General features: G+C 36.3%; 1 protein-coding gene and 1 pseudogene across 1 annotated transcript in view; both read left to right on the top strand.

Annotated features, from left to right (window-relative positions):
* Positions 1–21,186, top strand: part of CTNNA3 (catenin alpha 3) — a 1,789,288-nt gene that overhangs the window by 1,483,339 nt on the left and 284,763 nt on the right. The gene's annotated exons all lie outside the window — the stretch shown is intronic.
* On the top strand, positions 10,655–10,785 carry LOC123847290 (U2 spliceosomal RNA; annotated as a pseudogene).

The raw sequence follows: 21,186 nt of genomic DNA, 5'->3' as shown, positions 1-21,186 counted from the left end.
TCATGTCTTCTCTTTTGGAGTTAGACATTTTAGGACTTTAATGAAAACATGTTAGTTACCTTTAGGTAAAGTCTTTTATTACATCCTTTTCTTAATTACATTAAAGCATAACTGAGCAGGTGAGAATTGCCATCAGTGTCTGACTCTCCTCTATACCCACCTTGTGGGAAGAAAAATTGAAAAGAAATTCCTAACTTAAAAGGAAATATTTTAGAATAAAATTGTTGCAATACACATTATTATCACGGCAAGCAGAAAAGAGTTATATGACATTTCCAAATACCAAGCCTTGGGGAGAAAGTATTTTGTACTAATTAACACTACCTGGGGTAGTGGGAAAAGCATGGACTATGAATTATGCAGGTCTAAGTCTGAATCTCCACTAGATAAATCTTTGTTGAACTGAATACTTCCTACTAAATATTAATGTGATAATCTTGGGCATATATATCTGGCCAATAATCAACAGGCTGGGTAATTTATAAATCTCAGCTTCTTCACCTGTAAATTAGATTAAACGAAGATTTACAATTGCTTTTTGGCAATCATAAAATCCAAAAAACCTATTCCAAAGAACCTATTCTTTTGGTGGTAAAACTTGTGTCAAGTGTTACAAGATTAGTGAGAGTCTTTTTTTTTTTTTTTAATCCTATCTAGTGTGAATTATCATAACTTTGGTTGTTGAACTATTCATGTAATGGAAAGAGAAAGAAATGCATTTGTTTTCTAAAATCCAAAATATAAATTCTATTATATATTTTGTGCCAGGGTTTCTATACAATGATATGGATGTATACTTACCTTTCATAAATAACAGTATCTAGTATACAAAAAAAATGCTAACTTCCTTTTGGCTACTTGGTATTATTCTTTAGATATTTACTCCTTACTTGTTTTAGCTGGCTCATATTGATTTTTCCTAATCTCCAGAAACATTACAAACAAAAAATTGTGAGCCAAAGATACATTTCAGGCATGTTCTAAAGGTCAGCTTAAGGGATTTACAGATATTTATGAAAGACTTTTTTTTTTTTTTTTGTATCTCAGAGCTGAAAGCAGGAATGATAACCCAAATATCTAATTATGTATATCTCAAAATATAGCAAATCAAGAAAATATAATAAAGTTAGGACAGTTATTACCAAGTAACTTTAAAAAACAAGGGCATTTGACCAGATGAACTTCGTCTAGAAAAGAATACCCATTTAGAAAATAATGAATTTTATTTTGAAATATTTGCTGCTGTATGAACACTATAGCATTTTAGTGCACTATTTGTTTTCATGCCCTTCTGCTAGATTGCAGGACCTTTGAGAGTAGGATCCATTTCTTTCTTTCTCTCTCTCTTTCTTTCTTTTTTTCTTTTCTCTTTTTCTTTCTTTCTTTCTTTCTTTCTTTCTTTCTTTCTTTCTTTCTTTCTTTCTCTCTCTCTCTCTCTCTCTCTCTCCCCCTTCCTCCCTTCCTTCCTTCCTTTAAATCCAACTTCTTTAATACACAGTAAGCACTCAGTAGTTTTTAAATAAATGAATAAACACATAAATGAAAAAAAGACCAAAAAATAAGAGAATCATTTTGGACTTGTGGTCAAATGACAGAGTTTGAATTAAAATATATTGAAGCTAAGATCCAGATATATAACTAACAATGCAGGGAATGAGTAGACATTTTGAATGAGCAAAGGTTTTTTCTAAATTTATCACGTACAGAGTAGTTATGATTCCTGGCTATATACTGCTCAGGGGTGGAGTGTCATCTTCATAAAATTACTAAGAAGCATGAATAAAAAGAAGAAGTCATATGGAAGTAAAAATCAAAGAAGAAAAAAGGAATCAGGCCAAAAGAAAAAGACTAAACAATCGACGGATACCATGAGAAAGGTGGAGACTGCTACTTTCTAGCAAAATTTTCAAGACTCTGAAAAGAATAGCTCAGATCAATATATTTTATGTCATTAAAGTGAACCAATTTTAATTAAAATAATAAAGGTCCAATGACCCATTGACTGGACAGTAACCTAGGTCATAAAAAATGCAAGGCTTTCTTCTATAATTTGTACTCAACCCAGAAAAGCCTCTGGCCTTCTGTCTCTCTTAAGGCAAATCCCAAAATGCAAAATAATTGCTTTTAAGCACTGATTCTAAATACAAGGTCTTTGTAAAATTGTGCTTGGTGACAAAATTGAAGCACATACCCACACTAAACATTATGCCATAAGGTGTATTGTTTTTTTTTTGTTTTGTTTTGTTTTTTGTCCCCCACCCCCCAGCTGGCTTGTTATGCTGCCTTGTTAATACATTCAAAATGTCTCCTTTGAACTTGGGATTCACAAATTTATCTGACCTATCATTCATTCATTCAGCTATCTTATTAAAAATGTAATGGAATTATGTTCAGAATTTTCCTGAAAGCTATTAATAAGTGCTATTTGGTTAGATAAATGACACAGTGAGATTTAATAATAACAGTATTGAATTTAGAGTGAGCTAAGTCAGAGATGACTTTATGGAGACCAGGGCGTGCTCACTAGTTGTTAAGATGAGTACAGTTATCATGTTCTTTGGACTTAAAAATTAACAAAATCATTTTTTTCAGGGCATCCAGAAATTGATCAGGATTATGGTAGCTGGCTTTTGCTAACATGGCCACAAAACACTTAAATTGAAAACAATTAAACTGAGTATTTATTTATGATTTTTGTCACAGAGGCAAAGTAGCTCAGAAATAATACCAACTAACTAGTGAACTGGTCTTCCTCTAGGAAAATTTGTGCACTGAGCCAGGTTATAATTAGAAGGTCGCTTGGTGAATGTGTGAACAGAGCCAGAGTTGGTTGGATGATCTAGTGTCATCAGTTTTATGTTACCCTCAATAGGGAGAAACACTGGGCCAGTGAATTCACACTACCTGGTCAGGATATTTGCTCTCCTGAACAGTGAAATAAACACATTAATGATCTCTTTTGTTTTACTCAAAGAGGGTAAACTGCAGTGTGTTAAAGACATATTCTCCAAATTATAACCACAATCTAATTATGCCTTTCTGAGACAATATCATGGATGTCTTAGCTGTGTTTAAAATGTGGACAATTTTATAGAATTTTCCCAAATTATTTCTGCATCTGGTAAATCTTATCCATGTTTCTCTATTTGTGGTTATCTTTATTCTTAAGTCTTATGAGTAACTACACATTGTAGTTGTATATCGCTATATAACAAACTACCCCAGATCTTAATGGCTTGAAAATACATTTATTATCTAAGAGTTTCTGTGAGTCAGGAATCCTGCAATGATTTAGCTGGATGGTTTTGGTTTAGATTGTCTCATTAGGTTTCAGTCAGTGCGTTGGCCAGAGTTAGAGTATATGAAGACTTGATTGGGATTCAGGAATATGGTTCTAAGATTGCTCATGTTGCTGTTGACAGGAGGATTAAGTCCTTTACCATATGGGCTACTCACAACATGTCTTTTCCCACAGCAAATGATAAGAAAAAGAGAGAGAGAGAAAGGAAGAGAGAGAGAGAAAGGAAGAGAGAGACACACACAAAAAAGAGAAGCTACAGTTCTGTCTAACCTAATCTCAAAATCCCAGCAGTTTTTTCAGCTCATACAACATGGCATCCCTACTTTCAAAGCCACTCTCATATTTTAAGTTCTTATCATTGTAGCATTATACCTCTTATGTCAAAATATTTATTTGCTATTTATGGTTGCATAATGAAGCACACAAAACTTAGCTTTTTTAAAACAATATTTATTATCTCTGTGTGTGTGTGTGTATGTGTGTGTTAGGAATCTTGGAGTGTCTTAGCTGGTTGAGTTTGGCTTAGGGTGTCTCATAAGGTTGTAGTCAAGGTATTAGGCAGGATTATAGCTTGTGAAGACCTAAATGGGGCTGAAAAATTCACTTCTAATCTCTCCTATGTGGTTTTGGAAGGAGGCTTCAGTTCTTCACCACTGGGCTTCTCTCATAGGGCTTTTCACAACATGGCTTCTTCGAGAACAAATGATGAGAAAATAAGAGAGACAAAAGAGAAAGAAAAAAACCTAATCTTGGAAGTATATACCATTACTTCTGTCATAATCTCTTGGCCATACATTCCATTCTTAGTAAAATGTGGAGAGAGATGACACAAGGTTGTGGATTCCAGGAGGAGGCAGGGATCACTGGCGATCATATTAGAAGCTGGCTACCACAGCTACTATGGACGTGGCTTGTTTAACTTAGGAAGCACTAAAGTAGAGTGCTTACAACGTGGCTCCCTATTCTGGAAAAAATGGCAATTTCTTAAAAAAAAAAAAAAAGCTAAATATACACTTACCTTATCCCACAATTACATTCTGGAAATTTATTTCAGAGAAATGATCATTTAAGTCTATGCAAAAATATATACATAATTGTTCATAGAAGCTTTTTGGAATAGTCAAAAAGTAGAAATGATCAAAATGTTCATGTGATTGGTTAAGCAAACTGTGATTTACCCATACCATGGAATACTACTCGCCCATAAAAGGAACAAAATATTGATAGGTGCAACAACTTGAATGAACCTCAGGGCATTATCCTGAGTGACAAAAAGTCAATCTCAAAAAGTTACATTCTGTATGATTCCACTTATACAGGATTCTTGAAATAAAAATATAGAATGGAGAACAGATTAATGGTTACCAGGATTTAGAGATAGTCAAGGAGAGAGAGTGGGTGTGACTCTAAAAGGGTAGTCTGAAGGAAATCTTTATGGTATGGAATAGTTCTGTACCTTGATTGTGTTGGTGGTTACATGAATCTACACAGGGGATAAAATGACATGAAAGTACATACACACTTTTCACCAATGGCAATTCCCTCATATTGATATTATACTGTAGTTATGTGTGATGTAACCATTGAGGGGTAGAGGGTAAAGAGTGCATGGCACCATTCTGTACTATCTTGCAACTTCCTGTAAATATAAAATTATTTCAAAATAAAAGGTTAAAAAATAATGCATGGTTCTTCAAATCCCAGCTCTGTTACATATTAACTGTGGATAAACTGCTTAACCTTTTTTAATTAGTTTAGAAGATCCTAGTTAATTTGTTAGGATAATTTGTGGTGACAAAAATTATACACGGAGACTAGAAAGAAAACACCTGAAAGTGAAAGCTCAGGAGGCTTAAGATTTTACCTTTCCTTGCTTCATTCCTACTTTTCAAATCTGTACAAAAAAGGGGTGAAGAGATGGTGTGGGAAGGGCAGAAGGGGAGAGTGAAGTCCTTCCAGAATTTAATTGTCAATGGGTAACTTATAGCTTATGTTATTCTTACCAGGGGGTGGCATTCTTTTTGTTTGTTCATTTGTTTCAAATTTTATTTAACTTCTAGTTAGTTAACATATAGTGTAATATTGGTTTCAGGAATAGCATTTAGTGATTCATCACTGACATACAACACCCAGTGCTCATCACAAGTGCCCTCCATAATCTGGGAGTGGCATTCTTGAAATGTTGATTTTCCTTCTTGGGTGTAGCCATGACATAAGCCTTTGATATTTATCTAAACTATTGGTCCCAGCTCTTATGTTATTCATATTTCAGTGGTCTTATTTAGTACCATTAGTAATTTCATTGTGTTTTATCTTGGACCTTAAATTATATTTTCATTTTGAATCTTATTTTTGTAAACAACTGATAATCATTTTATTAAAAAGATTGATTTAAATGTCAGCAGTGGTGACTTCAACGTCCTCAATACTGATGGAAGTAATCTGTTTACCAGTCTCAGAAGGACTGTGCAAATCAATGAGTCGTTTGTGGATCATCACCTGAAAATGATACCAAGTCTTAGAACATTCACTGATTCTCAGTGATTCTTGGTGGGCATCTGGACTGGTCCTTTTACTTGGAGATTCTTTTCCTTTGCCCTCTCATCAAGTTAGGGCATACCTTCTCTGAAGATTTTACCGTGTTGTTGGCTGGAGTAATTCTAATTTGGTGAATCGCCACCTCTGGTTCCACAGGTGTCCTTCCGTATCTTTAAAAGCCAGGGCTGCAGTGTAGCTTCCTGACCCACCTGTTTCTCTGTGAGAGCGAACAACAGGGAGTCAGGAACAGCATCAGAAACTCTGAACTCTGCTGCAGCTGGACCGCATCTTCCTCGAAATATAGCTAACGGTCTCTCTCTGCCACCACTTTAGGAGTGTGTATATATTTTTTATACTTATTTTTTTATATTTGTTTATTTATTTTTATTATTATGTTATGTTAATCACCATACATTACATCATTAGTTTCTGATGCAGTGTTCCATGATTCATTGTTTGCATATAACACCCAGTGCTCCATTCAGTAGGTGCCCTCATTAATACCCATCACCAGGCTAACCCATCCCCCCACCCCCTCCCCTCTAGAAACCTCAGTTTGTTTCTCAGAGTCCATTGTGTCTCATGGTTTGTCTCCCCCTCCGATTTCCCCCTTCATTCTTCCTCTAAACTGTTATCATGTGTTGTTCTATTTATAACTTCTTTATTAATGTCATTACTTCTTGCTTTTGCTCTTCTAATATTGATTTACAATCCAACATTTCCATTTCCTCAGCCCCTAGAGATGGAGTCATTGCATGTTTTCGAGTGTGAAAGGAGGAGGATACCTGTAAGTGGGTACTTTGAAAACACCTGCTTTATATATATTTTTTATATATATAAATATATATATTTTATTTATATATTTATATATATATATTTATATATTTATATATATTTATATATATTTATATATATTTATATATATATATTTATATAATAAATAATAACTTGCCTCATGTGCAAAATGGGAATTATAATACCTAATTTAAAAACTTACTATGGGGATCAAATGAGATAATGTTTGTAAAGGGCATAGCACATTGCCTATGTGGGCTTAATCACTGAATAAACAGTAACTCAATATGCCAGCACCTATATTTTCCTCTGCTACTGTTTCCCTTCAGATTTATTCATGAACATTCTGTGTTATGCACTGGCTCAGCCATTCTGAAGTTGTGCTACATTTTCTAGGTACTCTCACCTCCTATAGGTTACTTCACCTTGTCATTTGTTGCCTATTACTCTGTGCACATCAGATTCCACTGGGTACTGAAGCCACATTGGAAAGAGATCCTTCTTCCATTTTGTTCTTTTCAAATATTGAATTATACTCCACAACAACAGAATGTGTCCCTTTTTTCGAAGATTCACTCATGAGTCACAAGTCTATAGGGAATCAGGCTGGGGGTACTTCAAGGGAAATCATCACACTATACTGAGAATCTCCTCTACCCTCGGGCAACCAACCTGCATTTTTGGACAGATTATGCACATCACTTCTATTTCATAGAGAATGAGTTCCTTTCTAGGAGGTTGCTCAGTTCCTCAAACAAACAGACTTCTTGTTCCAAAGAGACAAGGTTAATATGTTCCATTACAAAATCGGAAGGAAGCACTATTTTTTCTCTTTTCTCCTCATGTTCAGAAAATACACTAATTGGGTGATATGTATTCTCTTTCTCTCTTTCCTGAAATACCTAAAAGATAAGTAATGTGAGAGAAAATTAGAAACTATCCTAACCAAACAGTTATAAGAGACAATAAGAGACAGGAAGCAACCCTTACTTCTTGAAACACGAAGAATACATTGTCTTGAACTCTCCAGGCTGCATGCTCCCATCCCCCACTCTGCCTCTCTCTCTCTCTTCATATGTGTATATATAAATGCAGCAAAAATAAATTTAATGCAACTATCCCAATTTACTGTCAGATACAAACAATATAATGGAGTACACTTAACTAAGATTTTATGTCTTTATTGTCATGTCAACAATTAACATGATATTTTCTACAATTTATATGCTAGGTAAGGATTTAACCTCCTGCTAGCAGATACACAAATATTTTGTATGAAGGGAAAACAAGCATAATTTAAGCAGGTGTGACTTCATGCTGCAGATTGCAATGGGCACCTTTTCTTTTATTTAGCAGGCGAAGGGTAATGTTACTCTGAAGACAAAGAGGTGGAATAGGGCTACCTCTGTGTGTTTGGCAGGCTGCCAGCATCCCTGGCAATAGTCTGCTAAATCTTTTTTTCTTATTATTTTTGCTCATGTAGACTACTGACTACAATGCATAGAAACACAATCCTTTCAAAATTACACAGCCTCCAATGCTCCTTACAATGTTTTTGGCTACTGTCAACCAAAACCCCACTTTCTGTTGACTTCCCATTTTAAATGACTCTTAAAATAATTTCTTGAATTCCACTTTCATGAAGCAATTCTAAGGGAGAAAAAAAAAAATCCCTCTAAGAAATTTGGGTAAATATGGCCAAGGGCCAAAGCAGAAAATGTCCTTTGCAAAGCAGTAGCCTGCCATTTCTTACATATTAAACCCATTATTGTGCATTGGGCATTTAGTCACTTCTTTCTTCCTGAAACGTGTCTTACAGCCATAGGCACTTGGAAATGCTCTGAATTAAAAAGTTTGGGAGTCTTAAATTAGTTCATGGTCTGTGCTTTAAGTACTAGTACAATATTATAAATTTTCCCTGACATATAAATGATATAGCTTCTTAATTTATCTTAGCTACCATGATATATGAATAAATTACTATTTGCTTTTTAAATTTTTAAATCTGTAATCTATATCGAGTACACCAAAGCAAGTAAAGACATTTGAAATACTATATGGGGCATTACAATTTATGAGGATTGCTTTTTTTCCTTTGCAAATATGAGGATACCTAACATTACAATAAGTATTTTTTGTCTATTTCAAGGTAATCTAAATATTCTATGAAGTTATAAGTAGAAACTCCATAAAAGTATTAAAGGAAAGCTATTTTAATAAAAAAATTTGCAAAGGGATTGTGATAAATGATACATTTATAGGTTGTGGTGGTACAATTTGTACAACATAGGGCAAAAAGGACATCTCTTGTCATTCTTGTTTTAATGATATTTTCCTGAGAGAAAGCTAAACTTTAATAAATACATTATGCAAATACTACCTGGGAATCTTTACAACAGTGCAGCATTGAAAGCTGTAGCCCTCAGTCACTAGGGTTTCACCTTCCCGTTCTTCCCTTTTGGTGTGGAGGGGTTACTCACAGCACGACTCTCTCCCTAAATAATCTCTGCGCAGATGCTGCCCATATCTGCTGTCCTGTATCTGGAGTGCCTTAGAGCTTTGGTGTGGCGAAGGTTGAAGTGTTACATTATTCAGGTTTACTATTTCACTTTTTATATTCTCCATGAGGTCTGGCTCCCTCTTTGGGACTCAGCATCCGTTGTATCTTTATGCCTTGGCCAAAACTTCAATTTTTTTAATTCCTCAAACTGCTGTCTTTTTCTGTGTCCAGGGTGCTACTGTTTCTGCTGTGCTATTGCTTGGAAGCATTCTGGGAAGGGAGCCAGCTCAAATTTCCATTGGTTATAAATCAGGCAATTCATTAATGACACAGCATGACCGGAAGTTCCCAAACCATTGCTTCCCCGAGAGTTACCACTTAGTCCTGTAGATGCCCCCAGAGAGCTCTCTGTTTATGGGAAGTGCTCTTTCTACACTGTAAAATCTGAGAACATTTCAGTGGGGGTAACCCACCCAAGAACGTGGCTTCCTGCATTTATAAAGTAGCTTGGGTCCCAGAGAGATGTTATAATTCTATCATTTTCAGTGAGATCATGTTTTCAACACATTTTGTAAATAATCTATATGTGAATCGTTTTGTGAACCTCATACAGTTAGTTATGTTGGGTTTTTTTGTTTTTGTTGTGATGGTTTACTCCATCTGCTTAGCAGAGTTTTATATATGTGCAAGACACACTGATATCCTACTGCATTATAAAAACCCATATTATGTTGTTGTAGTAAGTGTAGTTTTGAAGAACACATCACGTAAATTTAAATGTCTGTAAAAATAAGTGTACCAAAATGTATATATTTATTTAGGCTAAAGGTATAATTACTGGCTACCTGAAAATAACATTAACATCATTGTAAGCATTGATTAAAAGAAATATTCATATCCATTCAGCTTTTCCCCAGAATTGTGAAATAGGCCATCCTCTAAAGAAATTCTTTTTTATTGCTAAGCCTAAGAAATCATGTAATAACTGGAGATTTTTTTTCCTTATCAGGATAAAAAAAATTGTACCCTTTTGTTTTTAATTCAAGAACCTTTGACCCAATTGAGGCTTGATTATTTCAGTAAGCTAAGATTCCGAATCTGATGTTTTTATTATCTTGTTTGCTTTACTAAATTATAGAAAGATACTAAAGGATCATGGTTATTTTTCTCCTTTAGCAGCTGTATATTGAAATCGTGCTTTCTAGCATACCTAAGCTTTTTCTACCATACATGGCACAGTTGTTTTTCAGTGCCTAAAGATCCTTTCCCCTATTTATTCTTATTTTACTCCAGCTGGTTTTGTACAATGCCATTACTTTAAACGGTCAATTAAAAATTAATTTAACACACCTTAGATGTTATATGCTAGATTAATTTTCTTACAAATCTATATCAAGTAATATATTTGACTGTGTTTTCAAGATATGAGAACCAGAAAAGAGCACGAAGTTAGAGAAAAGCATTCTTAGCTATTATATATTTCTCTCTCTCTCTCTTACTCTCCTGTAAAAGTTGCTTAGATCGCTTCTTGGCCTTTTGGCTAAGATCAAGTGTAGTATCTGTTCTTATCAGTTTAAAAGTTGCTTAGAGTTTAGACTGAAATGTTTATTAAATCATACAGAAAATGCATAGATATTTGCCATGACATATACATATTTCAACCAAACATGAGAAACACATGCTCAAGTTTTCCTGAGTCCACACGGCTTACTATCCTGTAGCCCCAATTTGTAAGCAGAACCTAACTTATTACTATAAAATATGGAGATATGGAAAATGGGCTTATCTCTGATTCTTGTGTTTTTCTCATGCCTTTTATTTTTTTTATTTTTTTATTTTTTAAAGATTTTATTTATTTATTTGAGAGAGAGAGAATGAGAGAGAGCGAGTACATGAGAGGGGGGAGGGTCAGAGGGAGAAGCAGACTCCCTGCCGAGCAGGGAGCCCGATGCGGGACTCGATCCAGGGACTCCAGGATCATGACCTGAGCCGAAGGCAGTCGCTTAACCAACTGAGCCACCCAGGCGCCCCTTCTCATGCCTTTTAAAACATATTGTCTTCTAAGACACCTATAATGTCTGCATCTTCTACCTTCTATCCACCCACTTCTCTACATTGACCTTTTTATTGTTTCTCAAACATGCCAAGTATGATCCTACCTCAGGGCTTTGGAAATACCTGTTCTCTTTGAATTGCATTTTTTTTATCCCATACGCATGCATGCACCTCTCCCTCATCTCCCTCACCTCTTTTCCAAATGGGCCTTATTGGTGAGATGTACCTTAATCTCCTTATTTAAGATTCTAATTGTCCCCTGTTATGTGCACTCATCCTTCTTACCCTTGCAATTTATAGAATTTCTTTCCTTATAAAATACCACACATTTACTCATTCATTACATTTTTTAAAGATTTTATTTATTTGTTTAAGAGAGAGAGAGAGGGGCGCCTGGGTGGCTCAGTCAGTTGGGCGTCTGCCTTTGGCTCAGGTCATGGTCCCAGGGTCCTGGGATCGAGCCCCACATCGGGCTCCCTGCTCTGCGGGAAGCCTGCTTCTCCCTCTCCCACTCCCCCTGCTTGTGTTCCCTCTCTCGCTGCGTCTCTCTCTGTCAAATAAATAAATAAATAAATAAATAAATAAATAAATAAATAAATAAATAGAGAGAGAGAGAGAGAGAGAGAGAGAAAGCATGAGCAGTGGGAGGGGGAGGGGCAAAGGAAAGGCAAGAGGGAGGGGCAGAGGGAGAAGTAGGCTTCCCACTGAGCAGGGAGCCTGATGAGGAGCTTGATCCCGGGACCCTGGGATCATGACCTGAGCCAAAGGCAGACACTTAACTGACTGAGCCACCCAGGTGTCCCCATTCATTATATTTTTGTCTTTCCTCCCACATATATATCCCCAAATCTTAGAACAGTGCCTGGGATAAAGTAGGGCCTTTCCTTATTTACTGAATGCATAAATAGGTATGACATAGCAGAAATCCTGTTATTACTTTAACTGCAGCAATATCTTACTTAGTGACACATGCAGAGCTTCTAAACTGCAGTTTAAATACTGCCACCTCCTGAGAAGATGAGGATGGGGTTGGAGAACTTTCAGAAATATACATTTGCATAAATAGCATACTGGGTTTCCAATGAATATTCTCAGGGTGGACTTGGTGGGAGCCCAAGTAGATAGTGAAGTGCAGGAGACTAAAGCCACCCAGTCTTGTATTCCTTGGGCATTGATGCCCCTGGTGCCTGGGAGAGGAGAATCCTCATGTTATTGAGACGATGGTGCTTATGTGGGAATGTGGAGTATGTGGGATGTATGCGAGGGAAATAGTGGCATTTCATCATGTAGTTAAACAAAACGGTACACGTGAACAGAATACAAGGCCAGAAAGAAGTTACTTTTCAATGTAAACTGACTCTGCTTTCTAGTGATTTATAGTCTTTTTATCTCACCTTTTTAAATTCCTTTAAGTACAATTTTCCAAACTGATTTCATTGAACAGTTTTTTTCTTAAAACATCCTGGGGAGGTTTGGTTTTTTTGTGTTTGCTAAGGATGATATAAATACAGAATGATGTATGTATCCAAGCAATTTGAAACTGCACAGTACTCTACAAATGCTTTTTAATTATTATTATTTAGTGACAATTATGTTATGATTTAGCTAAAGCTTTACTATATTGTTCTAGGATATTATCAGTCTAGGAATGCTCATGAAGTTCAATATCATTTGAGGTTTTATTTGTCTTTGTAATCTATTTCCTGTGAATATGTAAAGGGAACAGCATTGGCGAGTTTAAAATTCTTTTCATTTTTCTTTCCTGTGTTTGAATAGCTACAGAATTACTAAATCCTATACAATTTCCCTCTCCATCTATCTACCTAGTTCTTACTCCGGAAATAAGAAACCAAAATCATTAGCTGCTTTTCACCTTTGCCTGAGCCTCATCTACTGCCTGGGAATCTTGAAACTCTAAGTGGGATGGAAAATTGAGCCCTGATAAAAATATTTTTTGATATTCTTTCTCCACATTTTCTCATTAAACATACAGAGAGGAGATTCACTGATGCTGACAGAGTGGCTGATTGTGCCTGGAAGAAATATTGTGGTGGCAAGTACAAATTAGATCATCTTGGACTAGCTTGCATTTTGCTATTTCAGCGGCTATGAATGACTACAGCAAAACAATTTTTTATTAATGTGAACAAATACATCAGGTAGAAAATTACTTTAAAAATAGTGATTTGGGTATTGCAACACCATTTCAATCCAAATGAGCACAAGAGTATGGTGAGAGCTAGATGATCACCACCAGCCCTCATTTTTTAAAAAAAAATTTGAACTCATATATTTAAAAAACAATTATGATACCTAGAGCTAAATAAATTAATATATTCAGTAAACATCTTGCCTACTCCATTTCTCACCTCTTGCCATGGTTAGTTTCATGATGTAAAGGGCAACATTTTTAAACATTGTTTTTTGACGAAATAGATAAATTGATGGCATGTCTGAAAGATGGGCTCATTTTGAAAGTAAGACTAACATGAGAGAAAGATACGTGGCTAAGGTATGCATAACATTTTGGAAAAGATTCTCTAGCTTATTCCTTGGCTATCCAGATATCTTGGGGGAATCATACAGTGTCTATTTTCAATAATGTTCTTCTTTGGGAAAAAGAAACACTGCTCTCTCTTTGGTTGCATATTATACAAAAGTGTACCAACCTCATACAGTAAAATAGCTCCTTCTTGGAATGCCTAGACACATTTTTTTTTCATGAAATGTAATGAATAAATTTCAGAATTGTCTTAAAATCACAGCATGACCTTTAAGGATCAAAATACATGCCTTTTAGAACAATATGAATTATATATTAGGGAAGCTTATTTTCTTCCTTGGCTAGTCTTATATTCTTTTTCCTTTAAGGTGAATTGTGGTTAGATATTACTTCTTTGCACTCACCAAAATATACTGAGTTCTGAGGAAGTACATGTCAACTGAATATACATACATATCCTTTCATTTGCCAAGAGGCTGCTTGTGAAAAGTATTAAAGACTTCAACACCAAAAGAGACCCAAATGATCTGAATAAAAAAATGAGCAGAGGACCTGAATAGACACTTTTCTAAAGAAGACATATAAATGGCCAACAGACACATGAGAAGATGCTTAACATCACTAATCAACAGGAAAATACAAATCAAAACTGCAATGAAATATCACTATACACCTGTCAGAATGGCTAGAATAAAAAAGACAGATAACAAGTGTTGGCCAATATGTGAAGAAAAGGGAACCCTCATGCACTATTGGTGGGAATGCAAATGGGTACAGCCACTATGGAAAACAGTATGGAGATCCCTCAAAAAATTAAAAATAAAATTACCATAGGATTCAGTAATTTCACTGCTGTGTATTTACCCATAAAAAATGAAAACACTAATTTGAAAAGACATATCACCCATATGTTCACTGCAACATTATTTATAATAGTCAAAATGTGGAAGCAATCCAAGTGTCCATTTATAGATGAATAGATAAAGACAATGTGATATATATATATATGAATATATATAATGAAATATTACTCAGCCATAAAAAAAGAATGAAATCTTCCCATTTGCAAAAACGTGGTTGGACTCAGAAGGTATAATGCTAAGTAAAATAAGTCACACAAAGACAAGTATATGATTTCACTCAATGTGGAATTTAAGAAAAAAACAAAAACAAAAACAAATGAACAAACCAAGAAAAAAAAGAGACAAAAACACAGACTCTTAAATACAGACAACAAACTGGTGGCTGCCAGAGAGGAGGGGTTGGGGGATGAGTGAAATAGACAAAGGGGATTAAGAGTATACTTACAGTGATGAGCACTGAGTAATATATAGAATCATTGAATCATTATTTTGTACACCCGAAACTAATATCACACTGTATGTTAATTATACTTGAATTTAAAAAGTATTAAAGGCTACCAATGTATAATTTTATTTTGTGGATTATATTCAAAAATTTAGATGTAGTAAAGTAGATATACATTTTAAGTAGAAAGTAGTTAAAAGCCCAGGATGTGCATGTGGGCAGATGTTGGTTATTCTTATTCTATCTTTTATTACTTGAACGACAGAGGTTATGTTGTGATATATGCCCATAATAGAAATACTTCATAATATAAGCCAATCTTTTATTTTACGAAGGACAGAATTTTTTAATTGGCCAAATTATAAAATCTTTCAGAGTGTAGGGGTACCTGGGTGGCTCAGTAGGTTAAGCGTCTGCCTTCGGCTGGGATTGAGCCCTGCCTCGGGCTCCCTATCAGTAGGGAACCTGCTTCTCCTCCTCCCTCTGCTATTCCTCCGACTTGTTTTATTTTTTCTCTCTTTGTCAAATAAATGAATAAAATCTTTAAAAACAGTATTTCAGAGTGTAGATTAAAGAGTTAAATATTTGCAAATTACCTCATATACAAATTTAAATATACATGTTTATAATAAAAATTACATGAAACATATTAATTGAGAACTATTACTTGACCTTTGCTCATTTCACCAAACACATTTCTTTGCATTCTTTATTTGCATCTTGAGACCTCAGCAGCTTCATTTTTTTTTGTTTAAATTTCATTGTTATGTTACCATACATTACAACATTCGTTTTTTTAATCTTTTATTATGTTAATCACCATACATTACATCATTAGTTTTTGATGTAGTGTTCCATGATTCATTCTTTGTGCATGACACCCAGTGCTCCATGCAGAACGTGCCCTCTTTAATACACATCACCAGGCTAACCCATCCTCCCACTCCCCTCCCTTCTAAAACCCTCAGTTTGTTTTTCACAGTCCATCCTCTCTCATGGTTCGTCTACCCCTCCAATTTCCCCCCCTTCATTCTTCCCCTCCTGTTATCTTCTTTTTTTTTCTTAAAATATATTGCATTATTTGTTTCAGAGGTACAGATCTGTGATTCAACAGTCTTGCACAATTCACAGCGCTCACCATAGCACATACCCTGCCCAGTGTCTATCACCCAGCCACCCCACCTCATCTCTCCCACTGCACCCCCCAATCCAGCAACCCTCAGTTTGTTTCCTGAGATGAAGAACTCCTCATATCAGTGAGGTCATATGATAAATGTCTTTCTCTGATTGACTTATTTCGCTCAGGATAACACCCTCCAATTCCATCCACGTCGTTGCAAATGGCAAGATCTCATTCCTTTTGATGGCTGCATAATATTCCATTGTATATATATACCACGTCTTCTTGATCCATTCATCTGTCGATGGACATCTTGGCTCTTTCCACAGTTTGGCTATTGTGGACATTGCTGCTATAAACATCGGGGTGCACGTACCCCTTTGGATCCCTACATTTGTATCTTTGGGGTAAATACCCAGGAGTGCAATTCCTGGATCGTATGGTAGCTCTATTTTCAACTTTTTTGAGGAATGTCCATACTGTTTTCCAGAGTGGCTGCATCAGCTTGCATTCCCACCAACAGTGTAGGAGGGTTCCCCTTTCTCCGCATCCCCGCCAACATCTGTCATTTCCTGACTTGTTAATTTTAGCCATTCTGACTGGTGTGAGGTGGTATCTCACTGAGGTTTTGATTTGGATTTCCCTGATGCCGAGGGATGTTGAGCACTTTTTCATGTGTCTGTTGGCCATTTGGATGTCTTCTTTGGAAAAATGTCCGTTCGTGTCTTCTGCCCATTTCTTTTTTTTTTTTTTAAGATTTTACTTATTTATTTATTAGAGAGAGAGAATGAGAGAGAGAGCATGAGAGTGGGGAGGGTCAGAGGGAGAAGCAGACTCCCCACCGAGCAGGGAGCCCGATGTGGGACTCGATCCCGAGACTCCAGGATCATGACCTGAGCCGAAGGCAGTCGCCCAACCAACTGACCACCCAGGTGCCCCACTTCTGCCCATTTCTTGATTGGATTATTTGATCTTTGGGTGTTGAGTTTGATAAGTTCTTTATAGATTTTGGATACTAGCCCTTTATCTGATATGTCATTTGCAAATATCTTCTCCCACTCTGTTGGCTGTCTTTTGGTTTTGTGGACTGTTTCTTTTGCTGTGCAAAAGCTTTTTATCTTGATGAAGTCCCAATAGTTCATTTTTGCCCTTGCTTCCCTTGCCTTTGGTGATGTTTCTAGGAAGAAGTTGCTTTGGCTGAGATCAAAGAGGTTGCTGCCTGTGTTCTCCTTTAGGATGTTGATGGACTCCTGTTTCACACTGAGGTCTTTCCACCATTTTGAGTCTATTTTTGTGTGTGGTGTAAGGAAATGGTCCAGTTTCATGCTTCTGCATGTGTCTGTCCAACTGTCCCAACACCATTTGTTGAAGAGATTGTCTTTTTTCCATTGGAAATTCTTTCCTGCTTTGTCAAAGATGAGTTGACCATAGAGTTGAAGGTCCATGTCTGGGCTCCCTATTCTGTTCCATTGATCTTTGTGCCTGTTTTTGTGACAGTACCATGCTGTCTTGATGATGACAGCTTTGTAATAGAACTTGAAGTCTGGAATTGTGATGCCGCCAGCTTTGCTTTTCTTTTTCAACATTCCTCTGGCTATTCAGTGTCTTTTCTGGTTCCATACAAATTTTAGGATTTTTGTTCCATTTCTTTGAATAAAGTGGAAGGTATTTTGGATAGGGATTGCATTGAATGTGTAGATTGCTCTAGGTAGCATTGACATCTTCAAACATTTGTTCTCCCAATCCATGATCATGGAACGTTTTTCCATTTCTTTGTGTCTTCCTCAATTTCTTTCATGAGTATATTATAGTTTTCTGAGTACAGATCCTTTGCCTCTTTGGTTAGATTTATTCCTACGTATCTTATGGTTTGGGGTGCAATTGTAAATGGGATCGACTCCTTAATTTCTCTTTCTTCTCTCTTGTTGTTAGTGTGTAGGAATTCCACTGACTTCTGTGCATTGATTTTATATCCTGCCTCTTTACTGAATTCCTATATGAATTCTAAGAGTTTTGGGGTGGCGTCTTTTGGATTTTCCACATAAAGGATCATATCATCTGCAAAGAGTGAGAGTTTGACTACTTCTTTGCCGATTTGGATGCCTTTGATTTCTTTTTGTTGTCTGATTGCTCTGGCTAGGACTTCTAATACTATGTTGAATAGCAGTGGTGATAGTGGACATCCCTGCTGTGTTCCTGACCTTAGGGGGAAAGCTCTCAGTTTTTCCCCATTGAGAATGATATTCCCTGTAAGTTTTTCATAGATGGCTTTTATGATATTGAGGTATGGGCCCTCGGTCCCTATATTCTGAAGAGTTTTGATCAAGAAAGGATGCTGTACTTTGTCAAAAGCTTTTTCTGCATCTATTGAGAGGATCATATGATTCTTGTTCTTTCTTTTGTTAATGTATTGTATCACGTTGATTGATTTGCAGATGTTGAACCAACCTTGCAGCCCAGGGATAAATCCCACTTGGTCGTGGTGAATAATCCTTTTAATGTACTGTTGGATCCTATTGGCTAGTATTCTGGTGAGAATATTTGCATCCATGTTCATCAGGGATATTAGTCTGTAATTCTCCTTTTTGATGGGATCTTTGTCTGGGTTTGGGATCAAGGTAATGGTGGCCTCCTAAAACGAGTTTGGACGTTTTCCTTTCATTTCTATTTTTTGGAACAGTTTCAGAAGAATAGGTATTAATTCTTCTTGACATGTTTGGTAGAATTCCCCTGGGAAGCCATCTTGCCCTGAGCTTTTCTTTGTTGGGAGATTTTAGATGACTGCTTCAATTTCCTTAGTGGTTATAGGTCTGTTCAGATTTACTATTTCTTCCTGGTTCAGTTTTGGTAGTTGATACATCTCTAGGAATGCATCCATCTCTTCCAGGTTATCTAATTTGCTGGCATAGAGTTGCTCATAATATGTTCTTATAATTGTTTGTATTTCTTTGGTGTTGGTTGTGATCTCTCCTCTTTCATTCATGATTTTGTTGATTTGGGTCATTTCTCTTCTCTTTTTGATAAGTCTGGCCAGGGTTTATCAATCTTATTAATTCTTTCAAAAAGCCAGCTCCTTGTTTTGTTGATCTGTTCTACTGTTCTTTTGGTTTCTATTTCATTGATTTCTGCTCTGATCTTTACTATTTCTCTTCTCCTGCTGGGTTTAGGCTTTATTTGCTGTTCTTTCTCCAGCTCCTTTAGGTGGAGGGTTAGGTTGTGTACTTGAGACCTTTCTTGTTTCTTGAGAAAGGCTTGTATTGCTATATACTTTCCTCTTAGGACTGCCTTTGCTACATCCCAAAGATTTTGAACAATTGTGTTTTCATTTTCTTTGGTTTACATGAATTTTTTAAATTCTTCTTTAATTTCCTGGTTGACCCATTCATTCTTTAGTAGGATGCTCTTTAGCCTCCATGTATTTGAGTTCTTTCCCACTTTCCTCTTGTGATTGAGTTCTAGTTTCAAAGAACTGTGGTTTGAAAATATGCAGGGAATGATACCAATCTTTTGGTACCAGTTGAGACCTGATTTATGACCTAGGATGGGATCTATTCTGGAGAATGTTCCATGGGCACTAGAGAAGAATGTGTTTTCTGTTGCTTTGGGATGGAATGTTCTGAATAGATCTATGAAGTCCATTTGGTCCAGTGTGTCATTTAAAGTCTTTATTTCCTTGTTGATCTTTTGCTTAGATGATCCGTCCATTTCAGTGAGGGGCGTGTTAAAGTCCCCCACTATTATTGTAGTGTTGTCGATGTGTTTCTTTGCTTTTGTTATTTATTGCCTTATATAATTGGCTGCTCCCATGTTAGGGGCAAAGATATTTACAATTGTTAGATCTTCTAGTTGGATAGACCCTTTAAGTAGGATACAGTGTCCTTCCTCATCTCTTATTAAAGTCTTTGGTTTAAAATCTAATTTGTCTGATATAAGGATTGCCACCCCAGCTTTCTTTTGGTGTCCATTAGCATGGTAAATGGTTTTCCACCCCCTCACTTTCAATCTGAGGGTGACTTTGGGTCTAAAATGAGTCTCTTGCAGACAGCATATCGATGGGTCTTGTTTTTTAATCCAATCTGATAGCCTGTATCTTTTGATTGGGGCATTTAGGCCATTTACATTAGGGTAACTATTGAAAGATAGGAATTTAGTGCCATTGTATTGCCTGTAAGGTGACTGTTACTGAATATTGTCTGTGTTCCTTTCTGGTCTATGTTGCTTTTAGGATCTGTCTTTGCTTAGAAGACCCCTTTCAAAATTTCCTGTAGCGCTGGTTTTGTGTTTCAAAATCCTTTAGTTTTTGTTTGTCCTGGAAGCTTTTTATCTTTCCTTCAATTTTAAATGACAGCCTAGCTGGATATAGTATTCTTGGCTGCATATTTTTCTCATTTAGTGCTCTGAATATATCCTGCCAGTCCTTTCTGGCCTGCCAGGTTTCTGTGGATAGGTCTGTTGCCAATCTAATGTTTCTACCATTGTAGGTTACAGATCTCTTCTCCAAGCTGCTTTCAGGATTTTCTCTTTGTCTCTGAGACTCATAAGTTTTACTATTAGAGGTCAGGGTGTTGACTTATTTTTATTGATCTTGAGTGGGGTTCTCTGTGCTTCCTGGATTTTGATGCCTGTTTCCATCCCCAAATTACAGACGTTTGCTGCTATAATTTGCTCCAATATACCTTCTGCCCCCCTCTCTCCTTCTTCTTCTTCCGGGATCCCAATTATTGTAATGTTGTTTCATCTTATGGTATCGCTTACCTCTCGAATTCTGCCCTTGTGATCCAGTAGTTGTTTATCTCTCTTTTTCTCAGCTTCTTTATTTTCCATCATTTGGTCTTCTATATCACTGATTCTCTCTTCTGCCTCATTTATCCTAGCAGTTAGCACCCCCATTTTTTATTGTACCTCATTAATAGTCTTTTTGATTTCGACTTGGTTAGATTTTAGTTCTTTTATTTCTCCAGAAAGCATTTCTCTAATAACTTCCATGCCTTTTTCAAGCCCAGCTAGTATCTTTAAAGTCATGATTCTGAACTCTTATTCCGACATCGTACCAATGTCCGTATTGA

Source organism: Mirounga angustirostris, unplaced genomic scaffold (assembly GCF_029215605.1).
Source record: "Mirounga angustirostris isolate CCGP_5_RB_7025 unplaced genomic scaffold, mMirAng1.0.hap1 SCAF_6, whole genome shotgun sequence".
NCBI lineage: Eukaryota > Metazoa > Chordata > Mammalia > Carnivora > Phocidae > Mirounga > Mirounga angustirostris.
The sequence above is the reverse complement of the archived record's forward strand: the minus strand, read 5'-3'. Positions and strand labels throughout refer to the sequence as shown.